This window comes from Zosterops lateralis (assembly GCF_965231275.1).
Source record: "Zosterops lateralis genome assembly, chromosome: 4".
NCBI classification, from domain to species: Eukaryota; Metazoa; Chordata; class Aves; order Passeriformes; family Zosteropidae; genus Zosterops; species Zosterops lateralis.
In genome coordinates this window covers 3,323,016-3,341,022 of record NC_139765.1, presented here as the reverse complement: position 1 = coordinate 3,341,022, position 18,007 = coordinate 3,323,016, and positions in this window count along the sequence as shown.

Below are 18,007 nucleotides of genomic sequence, written 5' to 3'. Positions count from 1 at the left end.
ATCTTTACCATTTAGCAGCTATGTTAATTATGATACAGGCACATCCTTTTCCTGAGATGTGGACTAAATAAAATCTTTCATGCAAAAAGAGAGAAACTAATGGAGCACTTGTAAGGTGCTTTTAACTCCTTAGAAGAAAAGTACCATTTAAGTGCCTGCAGGTAGCTGGAGGCACATAATTGATGGGAAAAGGAAGCACATAGGATGGAGCAGCAGCAGGAAATGACACACAGTACTGGGCAGATGACACATTATCACATCTGAGATCTTGGCCAGCTGTGTAAATCTGACTACAATTTCTGTCACTGGACAGAGAAAGAAGTCCAAGAAGTTATTGCTAAGCCCTGCTTGAAAACAGTGAATGTTTACTATGATTTTTTTTTTCACTTTCAGGGATTCATTAATAAAGCATTTTAAAAGAGATTGATGTATCACAATAGCCTTTTTCATGGGGGAGGTGGAAAGGCATGCAATAATGAAGTTGGCCCTGTATCACTCAGTAAATCTAGTTTCAAAGTTGGAGGGGAAGCCAGATCTACAGCCTAGAACTTCTCCAGAAGGATAACAAAGTCCCTGCTAGAATTTCTGCAGCCCAGGACACTTGCCAGTGCACTCTGTCATGTGTATGTGACCTTGTCAAGTGATCATCTACCTAATCTAAAAATATCAAAGCCTCCTCTCTGCCTAACACCTTTCTGGGAATGCTCTGCTGTGAAATTTTTCTGCAGAAGCACAAAACATTTGTTGGCAAAGCTGAGGTGCCTTTGGTGAGCAATGCAGCCTTGGTTCATGATAGAAAGCCTTGCTCTCCTCTGCCTAAAAGAATCCAAAAAGCAAAAGCAAGGGATTGCTTCACACTCCCTTTGAGATCTCTTATGTGGGATGCTGCAAGTTTACTCCTCTTGTTTCAGTGCATGCAGGGGAGAAAGAATATGAGCCCTGCTGTCTTTGTTATTCAGGTAACTGCTGTTTATGTTCCTCTGAAGATGCTAATTTGTCACAGAAATTATAATCAATTACAGGTATTAATTCTACTCCTTTTATGGGATCAACCTGCCAGGGCTGGATAAATTAAGAGAAATTCTACTGGCTCAGTGGCCAGGAGAGTGTTAAACAGCTTTTCCTCTTTAAAAGGCATGAGGAACCACAGGGCAGGAATGGAGAAATGTTGACTTACAGAGGACAAATACAGGCCATAACCTGGACCAGGAATTCATTACACTCCTGTTGCCAAGGCCCCATGTGCCCACTCACCACTGGCAGGGCTCTACACTGGGGAGCAAGGACAAAGAAAGGGCATTGAAATCGTCCTGCCCAGAGAAGTTTCAATGGTTTTTGGTCCATTTGCAACATCAACTGAAATCTCCTCACTACACTCTATTGTAAAACTCACAGAAACTACACTTGGCACAAGCATCCTTCCTGTTCCATTATTGGCTTCCAGGTCTGTTCAAAACATATGGACCAGCAAAGACTCAGGCACTTGGTGTGGATTTTTTCTCTTTGCATGTCTGATGGCCCATTAAGCTTGCAAAGGTCTCGGGTTAACCACTCTCAGGTTACTTTGGCAAGAGGTTTCAGTGAAAGATGGTGACCTGTTTTTTTCCCTTGGGCCTGAACTCCTGACATTTGAGTGTGGATTTGGGAGTTCTGTTTCTGAGTCATTATTTTTGTGTATAGTAAAGCTTGAAGAAACTTGAGAGAATGAGCTCAAAAATTGGTTTGCACATGTCTGATACAGTAGATGATGACAGTTTGAGCAGTTTTGGTGCTGATTCCAAACTTCACAGCATAACCCTTTGAACTAAGCTAAGAGGTCTTTCCTCTGTGTTGCAGTTGTGAGTGTGGACTAACAGGGTCCAGTCTGGGCAAAGGCAAATCAATTGTGAAGATCTCAATGAAAAGGGCAATATGAAACCTAAAACCAGATAGATAAAGCAACCTCTGGTATTTTCCAGAGGTTTCTGCTGTGATCTTTTCCAAAGGAAAAGAAAATCAAAAATTAACAATCCGTTTCACACGCCTTTTGCCAGGATCCAACACTAAGTTATTCTGTAGAAACAGAGCCCTGTGCTCTTTGTGGCTGAAGCATGGGGGTTGTAGGTCTAGTTTTTGAAAAAAATTCTCTTTCTAGGTCCTGTTTCAAGCTGTATGCTCTTACAAAACAGGGATCTCCATTCTGGAAGCTGTATTGGAAGAACTTTCTCTAGTTACTTTGCCTTTAGTATTTAGTGTGCTACTACCTGGCTTGTAGTTTACTTGTGCAAACCATTTTGTGACTGTTGCTGAACCTTAAAATCCAGGGGAGGTTCTCAGATCTAGGTGCATCCTGTGCCCTAAAAATTCTGGATGTTGAAATGGAAAATTCTGCTTCCAGCCATTTCTTTTTCTGGGTGAAGTGAGAGGGAAAAGCGGCAAAGCAAATTTAGAAGAGATAATCCAAAGGATGTGTTTAGTAAAAGAAACCATACAGAGCACATTTGCCTTTGGCCAACTCGTTTGCAAACAGGTCTCTCAAGAATATGCTGTGACAGCAGGCAGAGAAGAGCAGCTGGGCACCACTGGCCAGGGTCTGCTCAGTTCCAGAGGATGTAACACACTCACTGATCATCAAGAGCTTCCACCTCATGCTAAAGGACTGACAAGTGACTGAGTGCTGGCACCAGAGGCTTGCTTTGTCAATTTATTGGAAAAAGCCTCCAGCACTCAGCGCATTTTCATATCCGAGGGTGGCTGGAAACCAGTGTAACTGGCTCAGGTAGGAGAAGCAAAGCATTTTCATGTCTTGAATTCCTTGATGTGAGCTGCATTTTTCCTTCTCAAAGCCAAACAGAAAAATCCTGAGAGTTAAAATTTGCTCCTCAGGTCTGACACCAAAAGCCATTGCCTTTACTCTTCATAATTTCAAAACTCATGCATGGAACAAATAACCTAAAGCCATTTCACATGAGCATGGTCCAAATACTGTTTCACAGGAACATGGCCCATTTTTTAAAAAAAATATTTCCACTTTATTTTTGTTTCATAACTTTGTGGCCTGGTATGCACATTGCAACAGTTTCTTGCAAAAGATCCCATGCAGCTTTATACATCCTGCTAATGACCATGCCCAGTGCTGACTTGCAACCTCATTTTTTATTAATTACTTTCAGCCTTGGCCTATAAAATACCTCAAACCTGTAATTGCCCTAAAGACAAGGTGTTTGTCTTCCCAACTCTTAGACCAATAATATTTAGGGAATTATTCTAGATCTAGATATGTACATAAGGAACACTTTCTCTGGCAGAATATTTCCCAAGAATTGTGATGCATTTGAATCTTGTCTTGCACACAATGATCCATTAGCCAGGAAATGTACATGATTATTTTAGATTCACCTCTTTATAGAGGTTCTCATTCTATAGAGAAACAGCTGGTCCTTCATTCAGCACTCCTGAGAGGTGGAAGCTCATGAGAAAAAGCACAAAACTAACATTTGAAATAAAATGAAATGATTGTTTGTGTAAACAGAGACCAGTAAGCCGCTTAGCATTAGCACCTTCTTAACATTTGAAAATGCGTTAAGAAATTCTAGAGAAGAGATTATGGAGCTGAACATAGCTGAAGAAATTGTCAACAGAGTGTGTGGGTGGGATGTAAACACACAGCTTGTGCATAAATACAGGCCTTTGTTAGAGTAGTCCTGGTTCGCTGGGTTCTTTAAATACCAGGGATTTGAAATTCCTGGGGTTTTTTTCCTTCTAGTTGGAGAAGGGAAGGAAGTTGTATGAAGCCTGTCACACCTTGCAGATGGCTAACAAAACCACAGGCTGGTTGACAGAACCACACAATGCCAGCAGAAAAGGGACAGGGACTTCACAAGTGCCACAGAAAGTCACCCAAATGACTTCATACAGTTTGCCTTGGAAAGCAAAAAAAAATTCTAGTGAGCTTTTGGGCAACAATACCAACTTAGGCAGTCAGTGCCAACCCCCTGCCACCCTTGGCTGTTCTTATATGAGCATCAGTGCACAGTGGACTGGGTGGAGGAACTGCAGTGACAAGAAATAACATTTTTTCCTCCTCTATTTCCCCTCTGTGTTTGTCTACTTAAAGCTTTCTGCTGCTGAACAGAAAACCACCCATGGCCTCAGCATGGGAAAAGCTTCCTTAGGGCTTACATAAGCCAGGTGACCTGGGGAAAGTCATTCTCTGGCACGTAGCAGGGAGGACCTGAGGTGGGAGGAGAGGCAGCCACAGCAAGGGTGATGTCCCTGCACAGCATTTAGGGACCATTTAGGGACCTTTCTGCTCACTCAGCTGTGCTGCAGGTTTGAGGGGCTCAGTGAAAGGTACCCTTGTGTTGTGAAGGTGTTGGACTGATGCTGTTTTCCACCACAACAACACAAACACTTTGATTTCAGAAGGCTGAAAATTACTCCTTTATTTTTGGGATGTGTCTCCCTTTTATACTATTCTACACAGACCAGTTTGATTGGTGACACAAAGACAAACCTCTTCAATCACATTGGTCAGACCAGAGGGACATCAAGAAGAAGTCCCTCCTAGGGAAAAAATGTAAACAAATTTGCCCTTACAAAAACATGTATCTTGTTTATAGAAAATTCCCTGGGAAAGGAATTTCAGAAAACCAAAACACCTCAGGCATGAACCAGGGCTACATTGGACAACCAACCACTGCCCACTGTGGCCTATCACAATAAATTCATTCTGTAGCCACCAGACTTCCAAAAAATTGTGAGGAAAGAAAGAAGAGACAATTCAGGCAGCCTGCCTTTCCCCTAAAAGTGTCCAAAGTTCCTTTTTGTGGAGCTGGAAGTTTGGACAGCTATTCCAGAATACAACTGGAGGAGAGTGGCTAAAGTCATTAGAGCTGGCTTCAGTTTCACCACTTTGTTCCAGGAGTTGTCCTATGTGATCTTTCTCAGCCTGGAACTGTTTTGAACTTTAAATTACAGCACAAGAAGGAGGATTTGGAGAAGGATTTTTTTGTCCTGTAGCTCTGCTTTAAGAGGAACAGAGAACTTTTTTCTCTTTCTTTGTAGAGGAAGGATGTTATTTAAGTCCAGTGAGGAAGACATGTAAGCTCTGCATCTCTCACTGGGTCAAAGTAAACATCTGTTCTCCTTATCCTCCTGTGAATTATGTCAGGCAGCCACCTGTGCAAGTCCCTGGCTGCTATGGATTTTGAAGAACTCTTCCCAAATGTTGCATAGGAAATTTAGACACAGCCTTAATACTAGGTAAACTTTATGCCAAAGGATCCAGTGTTTTAAGAGAGCTGATGAAATGGTGAAGACAACAATACTCAACTCCTTTGGTTGGTCTCATTTTCACCTAGATTGATTGGTTTCATTTTCATGTAGATATGATCCATTTTTTTAGTAGGCAAATGATCAGTCCAGCAGAAACCAAGAACCTGTTCAACTCCTCACTTAACCAGGAATCCTAACAAATTTAAGGAGGATATGAGGGATCTGGACAGGCTGGATCCATGGGCCCGGCCCAGTGGCCCAACAAGGCCAGGTCCTGCCTCCTGCCCTTGGCTCACACCAACCCCCTGCAGCTCCAGGCTGGGCCAGAGGGGCTGCAAAGCTGGGAAAGGCCCTGGGAAAGGGGCTGGGGACAGCACAGGGCTGCACAGGAGCCCAGGGGGGCAAGAGGCCAATGGCACCTGGGCTGTGCCAGCCATGGGGTGGCAGCAGGGCCAGGGCAGTGACTGTCCCCTGGGCTGGGCACTGCTGGGGACACACCTCACACCCTGGGGCACTGCTGGGAACCTCAGCACAAGAAAGACATTGAGGGACTGCTGGAGCATGTCCAGGGAGGGGAAGGGAGCTGGGGAAGGGGCTGGAGCAGCAGGAGGGGCTGAGGGAGCTGTGGGGGCTCAGCCTGGAGAAAAGGAGGCTCAGGGGGGACCTTGTGGCTCTGCACAACTCCCTGACAGGAGGGGACAGCCGGGGGGGTCGGGCTCTGCTCCCAGGGAACAGGGACAGGACAAGAGGGAACAGCCTCAGGCTGTTCCAGGGGAGGTTCAGGTTGGACATCAGGAGGAATTTTTTCATGGAAAGGGCTGTCAGGCATTGGAAGGGACTGCTCAGGGAGGTGGTGAATCCTCATCTCCACTCAAGGAAAGGCTGGACGTGGCACTCAGTGCTCTGGACTGGGTGACAGGGTGGGAATTGGTCACAGTCCCTATCTACTGGCATCAGCATTTAAAAATAATTGCCAGGTCCAGATCTTCAGCTGCTGCAAATCATTGTATTCACTTTTCAAATGTGCTGGTGAATTTGTTTTCAAAACCAGTAAACTGTTGTTCTTGAATAATACTTTTATTTGGAGTGGTTCCCTTTACTTCAATGGTGTTTTTCAGCAAGAAAAAATTTGAAAAAATAAAATTTGTACCAGAAATTGTACAGGAGTCCTGACATCTTTCCCATCTCTGCTCTACTGGAAGACCAAGGACTTTTCACTCTCTGTTAGTTTGTATTTCATCCCTTTTGTCCCTTGTCCTGCTCTCCATTGCTCTGCTCCTTCCTCCTCTCCTTCCATCTTTGTATGTTCTCTGCCTTCCCTTCCTTTTCCTGCCACTTCTGTGGTTTTAGGCTTGGCCAGCACTATTAGCTAACTTCAGAAATATAAAAGTGAACAGTTAGCTGAGTTAGAAAGCTGAATTGGAGAGGGTAAGCAGGTACCAGAGGAGGCTCTGCATCCTTGGCATGAGCCAGCTGGTGGCTGGTTCTGTCTGTAGCCTCACAGCAGGCTCAGTGCAGACTGCAGGTGCTGAGGGACATTTCCAAGCATTTTGTAACTCGTGGGCAGCTTTTGTTTCCCTCTCCTGGGTGTACAAGGGAGAGGGGACAGCAGCATGCCAGCTAAAGCTGGTTACTGGGTCAGGGAGCTGGCTCTGGCATGGGGGAGGACTGACCTTCATCTCTGCCCTCTGCCATTCCCAAAAACCATGCCATGGGAACCAGGCTGCTGCTGTGCCTGTTTTATCAGGAGTCCAGAGCCTTTTGCAGTTTCTGTCAGTGCTGTGACAAGAGTGACCAAGGGGTGGGGGATTTTTGGCCTCATCCCCCCAGTCTGCTCTCTGAATATCCCAGGCAGATGTTCCTGATGTGCTCCTGATGTCTGTACATGTGTCTTCTGAGAAATGCTGCTGAGGATCACCCTGGTTATGCTTTTAGCCATCTTCAATTGTGTGCAAAACAGTAATTGTCATCTTCTCAGGCCTTAAAGTCTTGTCCATGCACTGGGAAGGCACAAATCATTTTCTCTCCTTCCCCAGCCCATTCTAATTTAAGAATCTAGGCCACCATGTCACACCACTTCCCTTTAGTCCCCATTCCCCCCATTCCTTCCCAGCTGCTGAATGTTGGCTTGCTGTAGGGAATTTGGCTGAGACATGATATCATTTGTGTTGTGAAATAGCCAGACTCTTAATTCCTAGCTGGTAAAGGCAGAGAAACTCTTAACTTCAACTTTACCCACAGTGATAGATCTGTCCCTACTTGTCCCGTGAAATGAATGATATTCCAAAAATAGCAGTAAATACCATGTCCTTTCCATAACTAAATACTGAATTTGGTCAACCAAAGAAACAAGGTTTATTTGCTTCGGTCCAATTCAAAAGCAAAGCATGAAGTTTGATCTCACTGAACAAGTTCTAAAAAAGGAAACTCCCCTGATTTGATTCACCCCTTTTTCCAGAGAACACTGTCAACTTCCTGCCTGCTGCCCACTGATTTCCACTGAGCCCTCCTGAATGTGCACACACCCAGACAAAGAGCAGTCCCTGTGAATTAAACTCTCCCTGTTAATTTAACTGCTTCTGCTTTCAGCAAAAAAAAAATGATGCTCTGACTGCCAGCAGATCAACCCCTTCTTTGCCACCTCAGAAAGGGGATAGTATATATCCTGCTGCACAAGAGACGAGGCTAATGCTGATTATTCCCAGGATTCACAGTCACGTCACAGGAAGCTCACCAAGACTGCAGTACGTGCAGGCAGAGCATTCACTCTCCTCTAGCAAGTTCTCAGCTTTTTATTCTCCAAAACTCAAGAAACAGGCATTTTTCTAGCACAGCTGAAGTGTTCCATCTTCTCTGGATGCTCTGTGGAAGGGAGGAGATAATTTACACCAGCCCAGAAGAAACACAACTGCTTTACTGCCCTCCCCCCTCAAGGCTAGGCATGCAGAGTATAAGTGAAGATTAACTGGGAGACTAGGAGGAAGAAAGAATACAGGTGCTTGAGATAAGCAATCTTATCTTTAGATGACCTCTTTTAATCTTATTTGTTGCCAAGATCAGCATAAGACCAAGTTCTGCATATTCAGAAAACAAAACTGCAAGACATGTAGTGGTGTTAGTCTTTATTCTGCATTAAATTTCCTGAGGGCATTTCAAAGTTCAGCTAAATAATCATGCCTTATAGACAGGAACTTGCAGTGTATCATCAGGATAAACTGTTTCTCCAGCATAATTAAAGGCACATATTTTGTTTTTTCTCTACTCACAGATGTCCACGTGGCTTTGCCTACCTCCATTAAACCACAAAAAATAATACACAGATATTGACATATATATATGACATATATATACACATATATATATGTATATATAATTTATATACATATATATAATATACACACACATATATGTATATAATATATATATAGGCATATATATACATATACATATACATATATATACCTATATATACATATATATACATTGGTACTCAGAAAAAGGCTGAAAAATACAAGCAGACACCAAGGTTAGAAAAGTGAAATCCATAATGTAAAGTATAAATGTGCCTATGCTGTTAAACTGTTGGTGGCAAGTTTGTGATAAAATAAAACCTCAGTTTATAAACACCTCTGATGGAGTGACAGACCTCAAACTGTATTTTGGTGTTTATATTGTTAGTTTTTCTGTGTGTATCTATACACCACACATCCCAGACAGCTCACAAACACTTTATTCAGCCTGAGTTTTAGAGACCTCAATTTCCTCTCACAGCCCAAGACCTCAAAAAGCTTTTCAAAATGCAACTAAAACTGATAAAACATTCCTTCAACTCCCAGTCCTATCAACTGGCTGTGATATCCCCTATTGAGGGGATGATTTCAGCCCCTTCCTTGCTATCTATTGTACTGATAGCTTTAGTGAATCCAGAGCTTGTCTTCTTCCTAAATCTACAGCATAATTCCTTTCTCCTTCCTGAGAAATCAAACCAGACCAAAGGTGTCCTTAAAATTTACCAAATCTTTTGACTGAATCTACAACATGTTGCTCCCTAATGAACCCAGGGAATCTGTTCAGTATCCTCATCCTGGTCACCGTGTACTACTAATTAAGTATTAGATTATAAAATCCTTTTACTTTCCCAGAATAGAATGAACATGAAATTGTCTCCAAGAAAACCAGATTTCTGTGCATTTCCCTGTGCTGTGGCCCATCAGGAGTGCACAGGGTCAAAGGAACTGTGCCCTGCAATCCCAACAGGGACCAGTTCTATGAGAGAATGTTCCCAATACAGATTATTTTTCTGCTTTTCCTGAACCTTGGCCTGTATAAATTCTATATTTCATCCACTGATATTCTGCCTATCAGAAGCCAGACTCCCTAAAATCATTTTCATCTGTCAACACATTTTGTTTCCTCCTCCCAATAAAACCTCTGAGCTGGCAGGAGGCTGCAGCTTATCCTCTGTCATCATGGTCTGTTCTGTGACAGGGGTGAGGAGCCAAAACAACATAACTGAGAGGCTGGCAGAGAAGCAAATCAGCAAGAATGAACAATTGAGATTGGGGCAAAGAAGAAGATGGGGAGATAACTGACCAAAAGAAAGTAGAGTGGAACAGCCACCTGAAACTGTTCTTCAGCTTTTTGTGGGATGTGGGATATGTGCAGTCACTGCTTCAGAACAGAAATGGTTAAAACTTAATGTACACAAAACACCTGCTTTGACTGAGATTGAGACACTCCTGATTCTGCTGATTTTTTTTTTCAAAAAGCATTCCTGATGCCAAGTAAATTTGATTAATTTGCAGTCTCCTGGAATGGCAAAGTCAGTCTTCAAAGGAATGCTGCAAAGCAGCAACCAATGCAACCAGTCTTGTCAAATGTGCATTTCACAACTAGAAAAGGGTACAGTATAGAGGAAGACTGTATAAAATGACCTTTAAATCTTGAAACAACCCTAAAAATACCAGAAAACAGGCTATAGAGCAGAACATTGCATTCAAAAATGTAATTTTCATGAGTTCTTTGAGGCAAGTATATTTGAATCTGCAAGTACAGTCTACATACTAATTAAAAAGATTCCTTGCTGCAGCTTTTAAGATCCAGTTAAAACCTCAGAAAATTGTTTGGCTCATGGTCCATTTTCTGCATTTTAATAGTTTTATTTTTTTAATGTAACAGCAAATTCAAAGGGCCACAGAATGTTGCCTCTGTGTTCATTATTATTAGTGCAACATCAAAATATAACTTCTATTTTTTTCATTCTCTTTTGCCTTCCTTTACAGAGAAGGAACAAAAAACCAGACTAAGACTTACCTGCTCCCCCAGTTTGTGCAAACCACAAGAAATTACACAAATAGATCTTTTTTTTGCTCAAGTTTTTTACACTTAAATGTTTTACACTCAATGTTTTGCCATGATCTAATGGGCAATACCTCACCAGACATTTACAGGAGGAAAAACATACTGCTCAAGTATTCAGCTGACATAAATTGTCATAGAGCAAAAAGTGGATGGTGTCACAGTATTTACAATTAAAATGTGACAAGCAGTCCAGTAAATGTTGTTTTACTTTACCCACAGTTTTTTTTTTTTTTTTTTTTCCTTTGTGATGCCAACAGCAGCAGCAGCAGGAATCTGGAGAGCAGGTTGAGCACAAATTAGTGCAGTCCTATTCCCAACAGAGAATTTACATTCAGAGTAGCTGGAAGGCACACACACAGGCAATGTGGGTGCTGGTTTCTCAATTCCAAAGCCAGACCTATTAAGCCAAATTGTCCCAGCTTATTAATCTTTCTCCAGCTTCATTTACATGTAACAGCATGGAATGGTAATGCTGGCATAAATCAAGTGAAATCAACACCAGGAGTAAGAGAACTAGAAATGGACTTTGTTGGGCAAGAAGGAACACTCCCTTTCAGGTCAAATTTTCAAAATCTGGCAAGCTGAATTTCTTGCTTAAGTCCCACAACCCCGTTTGACACGGGCCTGGCTTTTGTAAATGCAACAGTTTAATTAAAGGATAGTTTAAGTAAGAGTCACAAAAGTTGCATCATGCAGCACCTAGAAGACTGGCTTCTGGCTTACTTTGTGCTGATTTCTCAAAGGCATCCAAAGGAATCTCCTTTGCCACCCATCTCAAAGTGTTGGCAAAGATTCAGTGAGAGATGAATCTTTCATGGATTTCTCTCTATTTGATATTTTGCTTAATAGAACATCTTCAATTATGTGCAGCAGACCTTCAGTTACAGCCTGAGCTGTATTTGTTATGAACACTCAGTGCAATTCGAGACAGTTTGAGAAACTCTTTACAGTGGCTTTTTTTTTTTTTATTTTTAAAAAAGAACAAATAGGAGAATGAAAACCACAAATTTAATTAAAAAAGCATTACCTGCAGGGCCCTAGAGCTGGATACTAAATCCCAGGCTGATCACAACCATACCACTAAGCCAGCCAATGACCCCAGCACTCAGCACAGCACCAGGGGAAAGAAGCCCAAGACTCCTGAGCTGCACTTCTGAATTTTCTTCAGCACATAGATTCCACAGGAAGCATGGGAGGCCTTCATTTGTAGCCCTGGTTTTGTCCCTGAGATGTTTTGGTTTACTAAAATTCTTTTCCCAAAGAATTTTCTGTAAACAGGAGAAATGTTTTTGTAACGGCAAATCGTTTACATTTCTTTCCCTAGGAGGGACTTCTTCTTGATGTCTCTCTGGTCTGACCAATGTGATTGAAGAGGTTTGTCTTTGTGTCACCAATCAAATTGGTCTGTGTAAAATAGTATATAAGGGAGACCCATCCCAAAAATAAAGGAGTCATTTTCAGCCTTCCGAAGTCAGAGTCTGTGTTGTTGTGGTGTAAAACAGCATCATTCATTCTCATGCAAGCTCACTGCTAAACCACGGCCATGAGCACATCTGCCTTTTTTTAAAAAAAAATACTTCAAGGCACTGAGATATTCACTACATTTTATGAGTACAGAAAGAGAAGGTTGAAGAACTTGAGTGGAAACATGGAGTAATTTAGTGCAAAACTGGGGTTAGAAACTAAGATTTTTATTTCCCATCACCATGTTTAAACTCCAGAACAATACTTTCTTTCCCGGAGCACCTCTGTTTTGTTTTGGTTCTCTTTTCAGAGACCAGCCTTCCATCCCTAATTCCCATAATCAGTCTTATGGAAACAAATAAGAAAAGGCTCAAGACTGAGCATTTAAATTGCAGTCTTAATGTTTGGTACCCCTTTTTTTATTAACCAAGCACCTGTGCTCTCTTAGCACTCAATTCTTAAACTGTGATTATAAAAGTAATTAGAAATAATCACAGCTACCTCTATTCCAAAGGCTCTAAATTATATTTGGCCAACTGAAGTTATAATGCATGGTGTAAGAAAAAAACACACATAATTTGTCAGCCTAATTAATGAGTCTGGGTAAGATAAATCATATTACACCTGAACATATGACATGCTCTTGAAAGCTTGTGACCTCTCTCCTCATTATGGGTCCACCCACAGGAGATGACTGCAGCCTTGAGCAGAAGACACGTTACATCTGAACTATTTTGAGGTGCTTGCAGCTGATGATGTATGCAGAACAATCATGATACTGCCACATGCCAGCAGAGACTGTCCTTGCGACTGATTGTCTGAAGAACTATATTCTTAGCTATAAGTATTAGGATCAGGGTGAAGCTGGAGGTGGTCTGGAACCAAGAATCTCTTGACTTTGCAATAGTTACTTTGTGGATTTGGCAGCTGAAAGATGAACTGCCTGATTTCCAAACACAGCAAGTGCAAGTTAAAAAGCCTTCTCTTCCACTTGTGAATCCCAGAGAATTTTCTGTTAACAAGTGTTATTGTAACTGTACTTTTGTTATTCATTCCTTTCCCTAGGAGGGACTTCTTCTTGATGTCTCTCTGGTCTGACCAATGTGAGTGAAGAGATTTGCCTTTTTGTCACCAATCAGATTGGTCTGTGTAAAATAGTATATAAGGGAGACACATCCCAAAAATAAAGGAGTCATTTTCAGCCTTCCGAATTTTGGAGTCTGTGTTGTTGTAGTGTAAAACAGTGTCATACTACAGTGGCAGCCATCAAAAAACCTCAACAAAACACAGGAAAAATCTAGGCTGCAGTTTCTCAAGTGCTAACAGCTATCTTATGTGCAATCCACTTATATAATAAGAAATGTTACTCAAACTCATACTTTTACAAGCATAATACTAGCGAATGTTTTCTCATCAGGGAGAACATTAGGTATTTGTGTTAATTCTAAAGCAGCTTGCTTTGAGGTAGGTAAATTCAGAAGGAAAAATAACCCTCAGCCCACAGGGCTAAAACAGCCACATCCAGTTCACCTCCCATCAGTTCCTGTGGTGCTGCAATCATAACAACCACGAAACTCCCATAGAACTGGTTTGGTTTTGTTTCTTTGTGTGGTACTGAATCATCACTGGTCACATCAGGTACCTCGAAAATAAATCAGCTCCACATGAAATAGCTGCACAACTTCTATTATGCAGCAGGAAAGGAATTAGCATGTCCAAAAGCCACTCAGTCATTTGCTTTTCTTATTGCACTAAATACTTACAATTACAAACATTATGAATATTTCCAATCAGAACTAGAGAAGATTAAGTTAGAAGTTTTCTTTCCTCATGGCTTAGTTTTAGCCATAAACAGTTATGCAACAAAAAAATATCCCAAATTAAAAATTTGCCTGTTTTCTGAATAAAAGTTGCTCTTAAAAATAGCCACAAATTCAACACCACAGGAGTGTGGAATGGAGACTGAAATGTGCAGGTAGCTAAAGCCCACTGGGGAAAATATTTACAGCTATGCAATATTAGGCTATACCATCTTGTCTAGTGGAGTTACCATTGCACAATTTGTGCTGGGGGTTTACAAAAACTGCAGTTTTGAACTTTCAGGAAAGCAAAGCAGTGCTGACCTAATCTCTGCTCATCTTCCTCTCACGTGGTCTTTGCTTTGAGGCACTGAAAATATCGATTCATTCCCAGTGTTTTCTTCCCCTTGAAGAAATCAACTTTGCTGTGTATTGTCATTACTCATCTCTTTGTGTTCCTGCCCTCATTTCTTGCACAAGGTACGTGATGCAAAGGGATCAAATTGTTTTCCAGTTCTGTTGAAGCTGCTGGTACAGCAAGCTCATCTTGTCTGGAAGTCTCTACCTGGCCTGTTGGGAAAGGTGGTGTTAAGGGTGAAGGTGATATGTGATGTCTCCATGTAGTCATGATCTGAGTCTGCTGAATGTGAAATGATCCAGGATATTATTTTAGGAACACTGTAAATTGGTGAAAGATATTCTCTGGTTAGGAGCTGCCTCAGAGCTGTGTTTGCATTTCTCATGAATGTAACACTGAGTGTCTCCTACAGCCTGGGGCACACAGCAACGGGTTGTGTTGAGTACCAGCTCAGAACATTTCAGAGAGAAATACAAACTCTTGCATCCCAATGGCATTGATCAGGATTACATCAAAGAAATCACGACTGGCATCACCCTTGTCTCCTAGAAAGACCATGTATCTTGTGATTAGCTCATGAGAGGCAAGAGATTTATCTTCAGACAGCCTCCTGAGGTGGGTTGCATCCTTGCACCATTTTGACAGGTAGAAATTAAAGCAAAGGGAGATGACATTGTTTAAGGTTACAGAAATCAGAAAGACAGAAGAAAAAGGATCACATTCTGGCTACAAGGCCAGAGTACTCATTCCTGGTTACAGGTACAAGAAATAGAAAAAAAAAAAGATGGTGAGTGCTGATTAACAGCTTGATCTTCAGCCTCATTGACAGCAGCAGAATTAAATGCTGTGTTAGGATCATGTGCTCAAACCTCCCACGGTTGTGGCTCACGTTTGGTGTGAGTCAGTGAGAAACATTCCTGAAAGTTCATGTGTCCTCACTGAACAAATGCCAGTGGCCAGCAGGCAGCAGCATTTTGCAAACACCAATGTGGTGCATTGATACAACATCACATGCTGTTATTAGGGTGACACTACATCAGCTCCATGTAATACCTACAGGAGCTTTCATGAGATGTCATGTCTAAAGGTGAAGTGCAGTTAGCTTTTATCTTCCTGTGCAGTTTATCCTTCTGTGAACATGCCCCTCCAGCCTTGATGCAAGTTTCTATTACTGTGTTTTAATACAAAGGTAAGGTAAAATATTGCCAGGTTTGGCTTTGTTCATCAGATGTATTTCAAAAGCTAAAACTCCATTTTTGTAGAAGCATCAGTGTGCACACATCTCAAGACAAGGACATTCTTTACATTATCTTCAGCTTTAGGCACATCTGGCAGCAGCAGCAGCAGCAGCAGGAGCAGGGAGACACCTCCTGACTCTTCAGGAGTACAAAAGCGTAGGAGCACTCTGTGCAGTGACAGACCACAGAAATATAAACATGGCAAAGCTGCAGAGGAGCAGACAGGCTTTTTTTTCAGGGTTAAATTCTACTTTTGCAAGTCTGAAAATGACAGCATTTTCCCAAGGCTGGTGTGTCATTCCTATTCTAAGATCTACTCTTTATTTCCTCTTAGCCAAGTTTTATACAGAGATGGGTCTGCTGAAGTTGGTCCCAGTTTACATCACTGTGAGAGAATCTGAAGTTTTTTCACCTCCATCACTTTGCAATCTACATATTCTGATTCACTCCATGAGTCCTGTCTAGTTTGAAGGTAAGTGAAACACTCCAGGATGGTTCATCTGGTACAACACATTTGATTTTTATTTTCATTTAGCTTTAACACTGGATCATTCTGAGGTCATCTACATAAACTCTTGAGTACCTGAATGAGGGTCTGTGTATGATGAATCTACTGACTGCAGCCTGTTTAACAAGGAATTCCTAAGCAGTTTCCATGCATTTTGTGGTTCAGTTGTCTCAGAACACCGAGCAGATCCGATGTGACTCAGGTATGTGAGATCTGAGTAAGCACCAGGCCAGTGATCTGCACACAGGCATTAAACCTTGATGTTTAATATCCACACGAATGCATCAGCTCTGCCATTTGTGCACAACAGATCCAGCATCCTCACTTACTGCACCTGCAACACAGACACAGTCATCCCAAGTGCAGTTAATCCAGGGGACTTGATGTCTCAGCCACATTCCAACTGCTCTTTCATTTAAAACATTACATTGGTGAGTTTTGAGGGTGGGATTTTTTTGTTTGTTTTTTCTTTGTCGTTGTTGTTTGGTTTTCTTGTGTGTGGTTTTTTTTTTTTTATTGTTTTTGTTCTGTTGCTGTTGTTAATTTTTTTTTCCTAACACATCCCTGCAAAGCATTTCCAGCCAATGAAATAGTATTTTTGAGGTTATATTTTGACATACTTTTCCTACCTGCCCTAACTGTAGCTTTAACATCTGCAGATTATTTCAAATATGAACAGATATAAGTAAACTACAGTAAAATATTTGATTTATGCATGCTTGTGAGTAGATGTACAAAGCCTGAAAGCAGTTACTGCTCAGCCATTTGAGCTGCTATTTTTCCTGAGGTTGCTTCTGTGAAAGAGAGAGTTTGACAGGACACACAAACTCCACAATTTATAAAACTCAATTGAAATTAGCTGTTGTAATTTACTCCCTAGTACTCAGACATGTATTTTCCAATGTATCTTCTTCCCTTACTTTGCTGATGTTTTACATGCTTATTTTATTTCTTTCAAACACACGAATCTGCTACAGACAGTTTGAAGCTTTTAAAGAATTTCTGTTATGTTTCAGCGCCATCACAGAAAGACACATAATTAAAAAAATAAAGCAGCTGTTATAAGAGTAAACTAAAGCAAAGTTCTTTGCTGACACTTCCAGAACTAAGGGAAGTCTTAATTCTGTTGAAATACTGCTGGTCTTTCATTCATGCCAGACCAGGCAGCCACTTTGGTAGCACAAACACATTTTAAGGGAAGTTAAATCATTGGGTACCACTGAGTGCTGAAGCCTGAAGGATGCCCCAGGCTGTGAGGAAAGCTGTCACCCCTCTGGATACACAGAGATGGGGATGAGGGAACCAGGATAATGAGCACCCTGTGTGGAAAGAAGGTGCAGGTACAGGAGTAGTGCAAGGAGCAAATAATCTGTGTTGTTGGAAGAGCAGGTGTGTTTTCCTTTCTCGCTGCCTTACCTGCCCCTGCCGTGGATCGTGCCTGGTCTTGGTGGGGATGAGCCCCCGGTGCACTCATCCCTTTCCCCAGCCTCCCACTGCCCTCTCCCAGCCCTTGGAACTGCCACAGCTGGGTGGAAACGGGGATGGCAGCAGATCCTCCCTTCGCCCTCGCTGCCTCTGCCGTGACCATGTCCGGAGAAAGAGCGGGGAGATGAGGCCGGCAGGGCATCCATCCATCCATCCATCCATCCATCCATCCATCCATCCATCCATCCATCCCTCCATCCATCCATCCCTGCATCCCTCCATCCATCCCTCCATCCATCCATCCATCCATCCATCCATCCATCCATCCATCCATCCATCCCTCCATCCATCCCTGCATCCCTCCATCCATCCCTCCATCCATCCATCCATCCATCCATCCATCCATCCATCCATCCATCCATCCATCCATCCCTCCATCCATCCATCCATCCATCCATCCATCCATCCATCCATCTATCCCTCCATCCATCCCTGCATTCCTCCATCTCTCCCTGGATCCCTCCCTGCATCCATCCATCCATCCATCCATCCATGCATGCATCCATCCATCCATCCATCCATCCATCCATCCATCCAT